This window comes from Apis mellifera, linkage group LG11 (assembly GCF_003254395.2).
Source record: "Apis mellifera strain DH4 linkage group LG11, Amel_HAv3.1, whole genome shotgun sequence".
Lineage (NCBI taxonomy): Eukaryota > Metazoa > Arthropoda > Insecta > Hymenoptera > Apidae > Apis > Apis mellifera.
The window spans coordinates 1,935,837-1,951,877 of NC_037648.1; positions in this window are offsets into that span (position 1 = coordinate 1,935,837).

A 16,041-nucleotide genomic window follows, 5' to 3' on the forward strand; every position below is an offset into this window, starting at 1 on the left:
GCTCCTTGCCTTGGGTATCAGGGTTGGTTGTGCGCTCGTTAATCTTTTTTACGACGCGTCTCCGCGCGCGGAAGGCCACTCTGCGACCCGGCGAAGGAGGCGTCCCGCGCTAATAAATAATTTCTCGCTTAGGTCCCTGTAGATCTGGCGATGATAACCCCGGGTTGAAATAACCACCACCCGGGGGGGGAGGAGGAGGGAGGAGGAGGGGAGATATACCAACCGTGGCGCATCTTCACGCGAGCACGCATACACGCTCACACGTATGCCCGTGCATGGTTAATCGCGCGACCAAGAAAGGGTTGAACGCCTACGCGCTCAGCCATTCTCGCCTCTCTCTTCTCGACATGATGAACGACGAGTGTCCCAGAATTTTAGCTTCTGGAAAAAGTTGCTTGCTTTATCGAATTATATTTTCATCGATTTTTATCTATCCTAGAACACCCTTTTGTAATTGATGCAAGAGATTTTTACAAAATATTTATAGACCGATTATTATCATCAGTCTATTTCTAGGAATAACAACAATAATAAAGAAAGAAAGAAAGAAAAGAAACTTTCGAGCTTCGTTATACGACTCCTATATCTCTACAAAAATCTCCATCTTCCCACACTCGTCGAACAAGCGCCACGGCGCCACCTAGAGCAAAAAACCTCCTCCTCGATAATTCGGTCCGTCTCGGTGTCCACCGCGCCACCTTCATTTCCCACGTGTTCTTTCTCTCGAACCTACGCACATATATATATACACACAACGCGTAGAACAAAAGAAGCTCCCCTCCCTCGAGCAAAACGAAGCAACCGAGCGAAAGGGAATCGGCGGAGTTGATTTGCTATAATATACGTACGCGACAACCGCACGCTCGAAACCTTCTCGAGAGAGCTTTACTCTCTCTCTCTCTCTTCAGTAAAGAGGGTGGTGGTGGTGGGGTCGGTTAAGGGAGAGGAGCTAGGAGGACCCAGCGGCGAGCAGGAGGGCCCGCTGCTATTGCTGTGCAATTAAAATGCCGCGCTAGCGCCACTCAACGGCAACCGCCGATAAATAAACGCGACTACCGGCGCACGAATAAGTGTGCAGGAGGATCGTTCCACGGCCGGCCAGCCAGTCAGAGGTGCCAGCCTCCTCTCTTTCTCTCTCTCTCTCTCTCCCCCTTCCCTCGCTCTTTCTCTTTCTTCCTCGGCCGGCTTACGGGTTCACTTGCTCTTTCTCGAGGCTGCGAGAGAGAGTTCGGTTCCGCCACCAGCGCCACCTCCACAACCACCACTACCTTTTCTTCTTCCTCCACCTTCCTCTCCGCACACACCGTGGTTCGTGCTCTCCTCTTCTTTCTCGTTCTTTCTCGTGTACACACACACACATATACATATGAGGAGACAGACATTCTGCCTTCTGCCCGTGGCGCTCACAATAAAAAGGTGGAGACGTCGAGGCTGTGCGGCCATGTTCCCCATCCCTCTCGTGTCTGTTGGTAACCTCCCGCCACCCCGTGGTCGCTTTGCCTCCGGCCACCCTCGAGACGAGGAAAAAAGCGAGTAACGTATAGCTCCCGAGATCTAATTGTCGGAATTATTGTCCCCCGGACTCGTGGAGGTAAGAAAACCTGCGGTGGATACGGGAGGGGTAGGTTGAAAGGGGAGGGAGCTGGAAGTGACGCTTGGTCTTCCAAGGGTTTTTATCGGGAGGGATAAAATTTCGAAAGGAATTTTTAGACTTTTCGGAAGAAATTATTATCCATCTTCGTTTATTCTTCAATCTCGAATAACGAACGAATTCTTTCTTTTCTTTTTCTCAACGAACGAAAGAACGCGAGTAAAGAAATTCGCTAATTTACCGATCGAGTCGCACGTTTTCTCGAATATACGAATTTTTTCGTCTCTCGATCGTTATTGTCGTCGAACAATAACAATAATAATCGTTTCTAGAAGCGTAATCGAGCGGAGGCAGGAGGTGGGGGGGGGGAGGGTGATCTCTCGATAGCGAAAGCTCGAAACGCGGGTCCCATTGTTCTGCCAAGACGGCTTTCTGGTTTCTCGCTATCGCTCTATGAAAGAGTGCTCGGTAATTGCTGTGCTCGTTACCGTTCCCGCCGATGCGCCGCGATCGACCACCCCCCCCCTCTGACAGTGAGATAATAAGTGGTTTTCCTTTCCGTGGCGAGGCGTACGCTCATAACCGGGCCCATTGTCCCCCTGCGCGCTGTGAGAGTAGCCTTTTTTACGTGCACCGATTGTAAAAAGCGTCGTAGAAACGAGGAGATAATTAATCTAATTGGTCGTGAGGAGCAGCACCGGAGGGGCTCGGCGGCGAACCGAGTGTGGAAAATAGGCGCACGATATTCCGAGCTTCGTTTTCTTTGTTCTTTCATCTTCTCTTTTTTGGTGAATCGAGGTGAAAGAATCGAGGAGAGATAAGAGAAATTGAACAGTTTTAATTATCGTACGTTTTAACGATCCACGTGAAAAAAAAAAAATATACGTAACTTGGCGTCTTTATCTTCTTCTATACGAGAAAAAATAAAAAAGAAATTTGCATATTTTAATATCCTCGAGTGAACGAAATGTCTTCCAAAGATGTCTTCGTTCTTCGAAGAAAGAAGGGATTTGCACAGTAAGTTAACCTCGAAAAAAAAAAAAAGAAAAGAAAAGAATGTTTCGTCTATTCGATGAACAAGCAATGCCGATTGTGAAGTAAGCGGAATCTTGGAGGGTGACATTCGCACCCTCTATGCGACAAAAGAAGAAAACTAAATCGAGAGAGAGAGAGAGAGAGGGAGAGAGAGAGAGAGAGAGAGAGCGGAAACAGTGCCGCGGCTCGAGGGTGCGGAGATATTTACGAGGCAATAATTTAACCGCCACTTAGCCGGCTATTAATTTTGGGAATCGCTGAGAAAGGAAGACGTTATAAGAACACGATCGGTGGACCCAAGACTCAAGGGCTCCTCTCTCTCTCTCTCTCTTTCTCCATCTTAACGAAAGATATATCGTTGTCGAGTCGACAACGATCTCCTTCATAACCCCTCTCGTCCATCCGTTCCACAACCTTTTCACGAAAAAGGCGTCGCGCCAATCTTTATTGCCACACCGTCATAAAATTCATGGTATCTCTCTCTCCTCCTCCTCCTGGGCCACGTCGATTAATTACGAATCCTGCCCTGTTCCAACCAGATTACATTATACGTGTACGTATTTTGCAAGTGACTTCTTTTTCTTTTTCCTTTTTAACAATTAACGACAAGTTTATAATATTAATCGAGTTTCAATTTGCAAGAATTTACGAGACACCAATTATATTAACGAATCCAGGTATATTCCGCGCGTACGAGAAATTCGACACGAAGACGGTTACGCGTGGTTACACGTCGAGCATCGACACGGATCTCATTATTTTCGCGTCACAACCGCCTCTAGCAGCGGACTGTCGAATTAAACGAGCGGCCATGACAGTGTCGATCACGAGCCACTGTACGCCTGTTCCACGGTTTCTCGGCTCGCGTCGTTGATCGCGATTTTTACGAGTGAACCCGAGGGAGTCGACGAGCGAAGGAGGAGTTGGAGGAGGTCCAGGCAAGGAGGAGAGATCGCGACAGATTGATTGGAGCACCGATGCCGTGTTTGCCGGATGGATTCCAATTATGCCGTACTATTTGCCAAGCACTCCCTCGGCCGCGATCGTTTCATATCGGCCTGGCTGGGCCACCCTCTGGCCGCCGTCCGATACGCGATATTAATACGACGACTGACCCCAACCAATTCTCTCTCTCTCTCTGTTTCGCTCCCGTCTTTGTCCATTCTCGGTTCAGTGTGTTCCGCGAGTGATGTTTCCCGTTTTTCGTGGCCAGGCAGCGGTGCGTCGGCCCACGGTTATATCGGGTCTGCGGTTAACCATCTAATTTGGACATTTTTCACCGCTCGACGAGGCTCTCGCGGTTTAAATGAATTTTCATATCGGAGATTTTCGCGTCTTTAATTTTTCTCCTTACAATTTTGTCTCTTATCAATTTTTTTATTAATTTATCTCAAGTTGATTGGAGAGATTTAAGAAGAAAATGCGTAGCGAAGGGAAAAGTGGAATGATATCACGTTAGTAACGGTGATACGTTCGAAGTGTATCGATATCGATATCGATATACGATTATACGTATCGCGTTCCAATAGACGACGAATGAATGAATAAGAAATAATTATTACTTTAAATTTTAAAACGTTTAAACAAATTTTTCATCTTTCTAATTCGCTCGAGGGAATTCTGAAATTGAGAATATCAAACGATTCGTCTATTGGAATTTAAAAAAAAAAATTTAACCTGTCTATCGTGTCAATCTTAAGTGTCGTATCGCATTGGAAACGTCGATAGTGAGATAAATAAAAATAAACGTGGATACACGCGAAAAATACATTTCCAAAAATCCCTTCTCCCTGTTTAAAGTTCTTTCGACATATTTCAACGATCTCCGACAAATCAACCGAAACGGGGCAAACCAAGACGATGTACCGTGTTTCAAAAGCTGGCCGCCTCGCAACAGAGGCGGCTTAATAAGCGTAAGCCGGCAATTAAGGGTGGGACGACTGTTCCCTTCCCGGAGGAGGAAGGGCCCGACTTTAATGCGACTTAACGTACGATCTGATACGATTGGATAAGAGAAGAGGGAGCCTTATTAGAATACACGTTTCGTTTGATAAATAGCTCGTATATAGCGTGTACGCGTGATTTAGACCTCTCCTTCTCCTTCTCCTCCTTCTTCTCCATTATCGCGGATCTACCTGCGCGCTTTCCTCCTTTCTTTCTTTCTCTCTCTCGCTCGCTCCCCCCACTCTTCCTCCTCTTCTCTCGAGCAACGGAATAGAAATGTTACGACGTTGCGGCCCTCGAAAGCTCGGCTCGCAACGCGAGATAACTGGATTTACCACGAGTATCCAGTTGATAGGGAAAGGGGACACGTGAGAAAAGTAACGTGGATCGAAACACCGATTGAGTTTGAGGATTGTATCACGTTTTAGAGGAGGGATCTGATTATTGATATTTATTTATTAAAAATATATTTTTTTTCTGTGTTTGTTGACAACGTGGATTATAAAGTTTCGATACAATATTGCGAATTTATTGCAACTTTTTCTAAACTTTTTGTGCTTTGTTTTTGTTTTTACGTGTTGATGATTTGACATTGGGGGAACGAGCGAGATTATCGATCGACGTGTCGTGGGATACATCTGAATCGTTGTTTCCAGATGAACCCACGCTGCGAGACGTATGCTTCTGTAACCATGACCAAATTTATCTCGTCCTGTCGGCGACAGGGCTCGAGGATTTTCACGGTATATCCTTGAAAGAAGGTGGTTCTGATTGAAGTTTGGCTCCCGCTCGATGATAATTATTTATCTTTTTTGAATCGTATTAATTTATATATAATTGTAATCCATTTTAATAAAATTAATTAGATTCGAGCATTTGATGAATTTTGATTATTAATAAATGATTCTGAGGATTTTTCAACTTGAGAAAGTAAATATTTTTTATTATTGGAATAGTGGAAAAGGGAGATAAAAGTAGGGAGGATTAAATAATATATCTCATCTGATCTTGAAAAATTGAAATAACCAGAAATACGTAAATTGCATTAACATCCAATTAACTATCCAATTAATTTTTCAGTTTTGTTCATTCATTCATCACAATAAAATTTCCTTCCAATTTGAAAATTTTTCCATTTCAAAAATACAGTATCCAATGAAAATACTTATACCTGTTATAACAAATATAATCCATTTAATATATTCCATTCCAAAAATTACTTACTGTTTCATTTCCAATATTATAAAACACAAATTAAACTTTGAATTCCATTTCAAAAATCATACTTACACTGTTTTAATCCATTTAGTAGCCACATAAAAAGATACAAATCTAGCTTCGAATTCCATTCAAAAAATACATTATCCAATGTTTACAATTTTTTCCAACGTTCAAAAATAATTCAAAAATATTAAAAGAATACAGATCGAGCTTCCAATTCCTTCCACAAATACAATTTTTACAATTTTTTGCAACATTTCCAATATTACATAGTCAAAATACAAAATGAAGCTTCGAATTTCATTTCAAAAATACACTATCCAATGAAAATTTTTATAATTTTCAATTTTTAATTTTCTGCAACATTTCCAATATTACATAGTCAAAATACAAAATGAAGCTTCGAATTCCATTCCAAAAATACACTATCCAATGAAAATTCTTACAATTTTCAATTTTTAATACATTTATAATTTTTTGCAACATTTCCAATATTATACTGTCAAAATAAAAAATGAAGTTTCGAATCCCATAAAAAAATACACTATCCAATATATGTTTACAATTTTTTTCAACGTTCAAAAAAATATTTACATCTCTTTTGTTTCCAATATTACAAAAGCATAGCCAAAATACAAATCGAGCTTTGAATTCCATTCAAAAAATACACTATCCAATGTTTATAATTTTTTCCAAAATAATTCAAAAATATTAATACAATACAGATCGAGCTTCCAATTCCATTCTAAAAATACAATTTTTACAATTTTCTGCAATATTTCCAATATTATATAATCAAAATACAAAATGAAGCTTCGAATTCCATTCCAAAAATACATATCCAATAAAAATTCTTACAATTTTCAATTTTTAATACATTTATAATTTTCTGCAACATTTCCAATATTATATAATCAAAATACAAAATGAAGTTTCGAATTCCATTCCAAAAATACCCTGTCCAATAAAAATTTAATTTTTAACATTTTATTTACATAGTTTTCTCTAAAAAAATAATATCTATTTAACAGGCATATAGAAAAGAAAAAAAATATACGTATACAATTTTCTCGACGTTCAAAGAATATAACGCTTAACACCCGTAATGTTGACAAGAATACCCGAAAAAAAATCCATACCGATATCGACGATCCATTTCTGAAATAATATTACAAAAGCGGAGTAGGAATCACGTAGACCGAGGAAGAAGAATCACTTTTTCCGAGCCTCTCGAATTCCGCCGTTGTCCGGAAAAATTGGGCTTCGAAGCCGGGCGGAAAGGCTAACGGCTAACCAACCAGACGTTATAGGCGGGGTGTGACCGTTACGCCGCGCACGGCCGAGTTATGAAATATATCGCTGCAATATACGTTTACCCGGGCGCGGATTGCCCGCACGCTCCGCTGGGCTCGTATCTCATATCTGGACGGAATCGGTGGGCATCGCCGATATGCGACGAATGAGACCAGCTATGCCGCAGGTTTCAGATGATCGCCATCCCTACGTACGTGTTTATTGCGCCTGTACCTTCCACGCCTCTCTCTCTCTATATATATGTATAATATATATATATATATATATATATTATACCAATATTCTCAATAACCTTACAAGCAGTTGGTCAAGCGGTAGGTGGGGGAATCGAATACCGGGCCGCATATCTGTGTTCGCTCGACAATGGACCGAGGCCTCCCCCCTCTCCTCTCTGTCTCTCCAGAGAATTTCCAAAATTCTTCGACGTTTATAAGGGATCTATTTCCTTTGTTTAGCTTTGTAATAAAAGTTGTTATACGAAAAATAGGGATTTTTATTTAATAAAAAATTTTCAGAAGTTATCGATCGAGTCTTACTCGACTCGGCGAGTGTTAGGCGATTATCGTTCCTTCCTTTTTCCTTCGTTTCTCCTTTTCCCCTGCGCATCGATCGAGCGGGCAAACGTTGAAAAGGGATCATCGGTAAAGCTAGCGTCACGGAGTGCGGTCTCCGTCGCCGGCAGAGCAATAAAACACAGTGGCCCCCGTGAATAATCATAACGCGTTCTCGAAGCCCATAAACTGCAACTCACTGTGAGTCGCGCGTGTCTCGCTCGTTGAGCCCATTCGTTCCGCAACGTGCGAGATACGCACGCCACGTTGTTTGACGATTCATTTTCCACGCGTTGATCGGTGAAGGGTGTGTACGTCTTTCGAATGCGATTTTCTAATTTTCTCGCTCGATTTAATTATTTAATTATTAATTATATTATATAAAATTTGTATAAAAATTTATAATATAAAAATTGTAAAATTTTTATATTATATAAAATATTCGATATATCCAATTTACTCTTTGGCCGAGTCATTGTGAAGAAAGGAAGGATCTTTTGAAAAGATTTCGATTTATAAATCGAGGATAGTAAATAACGAGATAAGGATTTTTGGACGAAAAATAATTATTTCTTTCAACAGGAGAGAGAAGGAAAATAATTTCAATTTTATCGAGAGGATGTATATATCGAGTTTGATATATATATACGACGCAGTTGAACCAGAGAGAGAGAGAAAGAGAGTGTTTTCGACTATTGCTTACCGCAACGAAATCCAAATACTAGCCACGTTTCGCAACGCCGCTTCCTGTTTTCTGGGTACGGCCTCGTCGTACTAATGCAGAAACTTGTACTTCCTGTGTAATGCAACTTGATCGTTTTCGGGGACGTCAGCGAATTTCGCGGAACGATTTTGTGTAGCGCAGTTTCGCGGTGAAATCGTGGAAGAAATCGAACGTTTACGGGTGTAACACTCTCCGTTGGAAATAAATATAACGCGTGTACACGTGTGTATATGTATACGTGTTTGGGTGTGAAATATATTTCTCTCTGCTAAAAATAATAAGGAAAAATTTATAACGTAGGATTATGCATACATGTGGGTTAGGTCAAGATTCAGATTATGAGCTTCTCTAATTATTTATTCAAGAAATTTTGAAAGTATTTTTTAAAAAGAAAAGTTTTTCTATTTTTAAGAGACGATTTATTGTGGCTTTTTATTATTGATCCAGGCCTTTAAAAATTAAATTAAATTAAATTTTCGAATTTAGTGTAATTTAAAATTGAAGTCTCCTTCATTTTTCGATAAATAATAATCAGAATATCACAGCTACTGTCGCAATTATTATTATTGAATTACTTGATCAAAGAAATATATAGAATTAAGAAACTTATAAATTTCAAATTTCAAATTTCTATTCCTCGATAAAATTATCTTTAGAATTAGTTAAGAAGAAAGGGATGTCAAAAAGCACACGATTTTAAATTTTCATTCGCTCCAAAATTTTCAAAATCATCCAAAAACCAATAACAATATCGATCATCTAATTTAAAAAAAAAACTTATAAAAATTGTAACGATATTTTTAAATTCCACAAATTTGAAAAATTGCATTGATCAATTTTCTTCTATTTAAACGATCAAATTCAATAAAATAAAAAAATAATATTCAAAAAATTACAAAACTTACGAAACCACCAAGAATCGAGAACTAAATCTCCTGTCACCTTATTTCTATCTACAATGCAATAAAAGAAATTCAAAAAATTACAAACCCAAAACCCACGAAATCATCATTAAGAATCAAAAACTAAATCTCCTGCCACTTTATTTCTATCTACAATCCAATAAAAAAATTCAAAAAATTACAAACCCAAAACCTATGAAATCGTTACCAAGAATCGAGAACCAAATCTCTTGTCTCCTTATTTCCATCTACAATCCAATAAAAGAAATTAAAAAAATTACAAATACACGATATTTCCTCCTCACTCGTCCCAAAACCCACAAAATCAAGAATTGAGAACCAAATCTCCTGCCATTTTATTTCCATTCCAAAAAATTACAAATATACGATATTTCCTTCTCACTCGTCCCAAAACCTACGAAATTACCACCAAGAGTCGAGAACCAAATCTTCTGCCACTTTATTTCCATCTACAATCCAATAAAAAAAATTAAAAAAATTACAAACCCAAAACCCACGAAATCATCATCAAGAATCGAAAACCAAATCTCCTACCACTTTATTTCTATCTACAATCCAATAAAAGAAATTAAAAAAATTACAAATATACGATATTTCTTCCTCACTCGTCCCAAAACCTACGAAATTACCACCAAGAATCGAGAACCAAGTCTCTTGTCATCTTATTTCCATTCCAAAAAATTACAAATACACGATATTTCTTCCTCAAGATATTTCGTCTCAAAAATCGACGTCCAAAAGTGTCGACAGTCATTATCGATCACTCTTCTTCGATCAAATCGAGGAAAAAAGAAAAAAAAAAATTCAAAAACTGGCGGATACAATATCGAAAATATAATATTTCCAAACTCCATTCTCCCCCCCTTCTTGCGGACCCAGCGTCGAACAGAAAATCTCGCGTCGGCCGAGAACAGCGATTTCCCGTCGGATTATCGTACTCGGTCGGTATAACAAACCGAATTTCACGGGCTCGGGGCAACACCGTTGCCTCGGTCATCGAGCACACGGGACACTTAACCGAAGCGGTGAGGAGGGGGGGGAGGTGGGACGCTCCTTTTAATGCTCGGAGCCTTTGCCCCGAATTTATGTGCCGTCCCGTGCAGTTTAATTCGGATTAAACTTATACTACGAAGGAACGAATTAAAGGGATTTGCGATTGGACACGTTGTATATGGACGTTGGTGGCCATAGGAGGATACTCTCTGGCTGCGCCCGACGTCGCAACCAGTCAATTTGATTTATCGATGTCGCGACGCTCTCTCTCTCTCTCTCTCTCTCCCCCCTTCCTCTTGGACGTCGTTCCCCGTTAATATATCTGTCCAACGCAATATATATATATATATATCTATATATACATTCGAAATAGGCGCGAAAATTATCTCTCGCGAACGATTTAAGATTTGCGAAACATTTCATCGATCGGTAATGCAGTTTTACCGAGTGGTTATATCCTTGTGAATAATTTTACGTATATAGGAATCCGTGTTGCCAGATTTACCCAAAAATAAGCACGTTACGTAAACGTATGTCTTTATTCGAATCGAAAAGTATCTTTTACGCTTCGAATGCAAGTTTGACATATAATATTGTATATATATATGATATTTGTGATTTTCTTGCTTCCTCTATATATATATATATATGTAAGTATATGAATAAATATCATTTAAGGCAGCATGTAAGTTATTATTCGAAATTTCTAAATTACTCAATACCCAAGGGAATCTTGCAAACTTGTGCAAGACTTTGAATCGTTTAAAACTTGCCGGGCCAAGGTGTATTGTGAAAATTCCTCGCCATCGACCAAAAGGCAAAAATTAGAAAAGATGTCTCGCGCGGGTACCGGTGTAAAACGCGTCCCAGAGATGACCCAGAACCGGAGGAGGAAGGCGTGGCGAGTGTCGGCTGAGCGGGGATCAGCCGGATTAGAGAGCTTCCTTACCCCCTTAGCTCGTGCCTATAACTGCTGATGAATACGGATTAAGGGTGAGCTGCCTGTGTGCACTGCCTCCTCCTCCTCCTCCTCCTCCTCTCTCTGCCCACCCAACCAACCCTGCCTGCCCTTCTTCCCCAAGAAATCTTCACCTTCTTGCTTCTTCCTCTTCTTGCTACTTGCTTCTTGGGGAGAGGAGGGGGGCACGTTAATCTCTTTTGCAGGACCAAACACTCCTTTACTTCCAGATTAACTTGGACGACCGCTCGATTCCTGGTGCTGGCAGGGAATGGGGGCTAATTAATCCAGGAATTTCTTTCAAATTCAGTTTTTCCATCGATCGTTCTTTCTCGAAAGAAGAATTACCAATTCTTTCCAAATTATTAATTATTAATTATAGTAGGAGAAGCTTGTTGAAACGATTGAGGATAAGTTTGGTGGATTAACTTCAACATTGGCTGGGATTTATTTATTGATTCGTTACGTAGATTCATTAGGTTATAAATATGAAAATGTTATTTTATTAATTTCTAGATTAATAATAACAGATTAATAATAATAGATTAATTTCTAGATATCATTTGCTGGATTGCAAATTTTGAGTTGGATTTAAAAAAAGTTGTTGTTTATTCAATACTCAGACTCAATTAAGATTATAAGATTTAAGATAATAAGAGTATTATTCACTGGTTCAACTGAGTTGAGTATTTTTGTTATGTGATTGTTGTATGATATTCGTTTGTTATTATGGAAACAACAATTATTATTTCTCCAATTTTAAGATTACGTCAACCAATCAGAATCTTTCTTCTCGAGAAAAATCATCGATACAAAATTCCAAATGCAATTATCAACCCAGAGCGAAAATTCATGAATACATCATCGTCCAACCAATTTCCTAGATCCTCCTTTGAACTCGCTCGAATCGAATCTTTCTCCTCCCTCGAAGAAATAACTCTCCTCCTCCTCCTCCTTCTCCTCGAAGAGAGAACGAGCCTCCTCCTATTCTGCCGGAAATCACGATTCATCCTCGACTCCGCAACTCGGCCGAAGTCGAAGGAGGAGGAGAGGAAAAGAAGAGAGGATAATATACTTGGCGAAGTACGCTCGTCAAACACAAGCGCGAGCAAGCGGGGCTTGCCGGATATATTAGAGGATGCATCTCCATAAAAGTTGGCCGAGTCAACATCCCTTCGTTTCGTCGAGAGGAGGAGGAGGAGCGCCATCTTCCCTTTTTCTCGAGGTCGGATTGCAAAGGAGCGGTCTTGCAATCACCGATATTGAGGCTTTCATTTCGGTCCTTCCTTCCTTTCTTCCTTGGTGGGAGAGAGAGAGAGAGAAAGATTGGAAAGTGGAACGGGGTTTTATTCTCGGCGAGAGGGGTGGTGGCTCCTCTCATTTTTTCTCTCTCTCTCTTAGTTTACCGAAGCAGATATGAAGATAGGAGAGGAGAGGTTATCCTCTTGGTTGGTTATTTCTGAAGGAGAGTGATAATTGTAATGGAATTTTTAAAATTTTTCTGTTTTTTATTTAATATTTTTAGGTGGTAGTTGAAAGAGGGGGGGAAATGGGAGAAGGGTGGAAAGATCGATCCTTGCTTAACGATATAAATAGCCTCGATTAGCTCATTGAGTAGGGTTAATGGATCGTCAGATCGCGACGTGTTTAATCGTTTGCTGTAACTATTGAACCGCTCCTCCATCCATTCTGTTTTTTTTCCCTTTTTTCTTATCCTCTATCTATCCTGGATTTGAATCTAGAACATATTTCAGGAATATTTATTTCCATTTTTCTATTTTAGAGGTAAAAAATTAGTTGGAAACGTACCTTTATTGCTCTGTTTAAGGAAATTAATGATCCAATTGATTTAGTTTCAATAATAATAGGAATCTGGATAGTCAGAATAACTATGATATTGTATATTAAACCTGAAAAATGTTGAGGAAGAAAAGGTTAAATTAATCAATTAATTAACCAATAAATATTATAATGAATTGAATTTTTAATATTTAATAATAATAATTTAATTAAAGAATAATGAAACTGACCAGTTATATATAATATCAATTGATAAATTTGATAGTACAATTCCTGTTAATCCTCTGAGATATTTAATTTTATTTAATTTTAATTTATAACAATAATAAATACTTTAATGGAACAGAAATAATTATTATTACTAAATTAAAATAAATTTTAAAAATCCAATTCCTAATATTACATAAATTATTCCCAAATTTCCAAGTTTTAAAATTAAAATATAAACTTCTGGATGACCAAAAACTCAAAATAAATGTTGATATAAAATCTCCATTTTCTATTAGATCAAAAAAAAATGAGATATTAAAATATAGTAATTGTAATAAATACTAATCATGGAAACAATAAAATAATAAACCTATGATTCAAATTCCTGACACAAGAAGAGAAAAAATTGCAAAATCTACCAAAGATGGAAAATGATATAAATATGCAGATAAAGATGGATATACAGTTCATTACCTGGACTTGGATAAAACAAATTTCTTAACAGTAATATAATTAATGATGGAGGTTTATTCTTGGAAATGTTATATCCAAGTCTCAATGAAATTATATTAAAATTACAACAATTTTATGTGCTCGTCGATAGAATCGACCCAATTTTTCCAATTCCTTCCCTTTTCATCGGAGATCCTTTCCTCCGGGAACGGGAAGGAATTTTGCTCGGCTCGAAAGCTGGAAATATCCCTGGAAAGTCGGCACCAGGTATCGTTGCAATCGGGTTTCTCGGCTGTCGGCCTGGCTTAACTTATGGCCGGAAGTATTATCCGCTCGCCGACATCGTATTGTTTTCATTTAAGGGTATTAAACCGGCTTATATCTGGTTGGACACCGGTGCTTCGTTAGAGAGAAACCCCGCCTTTAAATGACTCGTCGATACTCGTGGATAACACGCGGGACCACGGAATGCAATTATCCACGCCACTAAAAAAGGCCTGCTTCCCTGCCTGCTTAGCAAAAATATTATATTTTTATTATTAAAAAAAATCCCATTGCGAGAATCCAATTTTTTAATATTCGGGAAGAAAAAGGCAAACTCGAAGTTGACAATTTTAAAATAACTCTCCAATAAAAAAAAAAAAAAGCAAAATACGAATTTCTTTCATCCATGCTTCCTTTAAATGTTTGCAAAAAAAATCCTCGAAAAGGAACGAAAAAGCGCTCTTGGAAGCGCGGGACACGGAACTCGTGACGGCCGCGAGGGGGAGAAGGGGAGAAGGAAGCCGAAGTAAGCGGCTCGATTACACGAGGAGAGAGAGAGAGAGAGAGGGAGATCCCAGTCCGGCATAATGTCCTCTTCCTCCACCGCCGTTTGCCGGCTTGACCCGCGGGCCCGCCGGGTTAGATTCCTACGCGGGGCCCCTCGCGCACACAATGCGAGTTATTGCGGCATCCGCGGGCCAAGGAGGAACGGCAGCGGCTGGCGCCAGCGCCGACTTGGACCCGCGGCCCGCATAAATCCTGCCCGTGTCCCTCCTCCTCCTCCTCCGCGGAATCCTCGTTCGACGGGGGCTCCCCCTCCCTTTTCCTTTTCGGGCGAGACGACCCCCTCCTCCTTCGACGAGGTGTGCCCTTGTGCCTAGTGTCAACGGGAAACGAGAGTGTTTTTCACGCCATTTCCCCATATTACTATATTCTATATATATATATATATATATTCTTATCTATATTCTGTATATATTCAGTACGAACGCAACAATTTTTCAAACGAAGAAAGTTTTGAAAAAAAATCTAAAGAAAGGAAAGAAGAGAAAATATCGGTGGCAGGCAGAGGCGAGATCCCAAAGACGCACCTGCAGCGAGCGATATCGTATTCGCGCGTGGCCAGGGCCATGAATGGGGAGGGGGAAGGGGCCACGATCCAGATTCATCCTGTAGCAGCATAAGCTATCGGAGTTATATCGTCCGTCCGACGAAAAAGGATTTTATCCACTCCTGCCATCTCTCTCTCCGCCATAATTCCCTCCTTGTTTCTCCGCCGTGGAGCGAGAGGCGCTGCGAGCATAATGTAGCAACGGTTCTCTTTCGGCCGGGCGAAACGTCAAACCCACCGTTGTGTTTCGAGATTTGGAGAGGGGCAGGGTGGGGTACGCGATGAGTTATGACGTATCGCTTCCCCCTACTCCTCCGCCTCCTCCTTCTCCCCCCACCGCTCCCTTCTCACGCGTGGCCCCCTCGATTCGCACCGAGATACCACCCCACCCCACTCCTATCCTCATTGTCCCTTTGGCTAACCAAAGTCTACGTGCAACGCCACCTTTGAGCATGAATCCGTCCCGAGATTGCCAGTGTTGATGAAGAGGTGGTTAAGGAGGAATCCGAGCTGACAAAGAGAGAGAGATCGGACCAGTTTTGGCCTATTGTGTATTTGATAATTCCGAGTTAAAGCGCGATATCTTTGGAGAGTGAAATTCTAGAGGCACCAGATATTCCACTCCCGGATTCGAGGTGGTCTCGCTCGCGAGGCGCAGCACGGTAGCCAAAGCTCTAAAGGAGGGCTTATCTGACGCGTCATCTGCCTACCGTGGACTCGCCTCTATCTGTACGCCGCGTCTTCCTCGTCTTCCAACCGGCCGGATGCGTGCGAGCCGCCGCTAGATGGCCACCTTGTGGCGCGTTTCTAATAGCCTGTGTAGAGATATACGGGAGATATCGCGGCGGGCCGAGATCATTACGCCCGATTGATTCCGCCCGGTTTCGCGCTTAATGGCGTGTCGCCCGGCGAGGATTTCTCGTATCGCGGAAATCTCCCGGCCACTCGA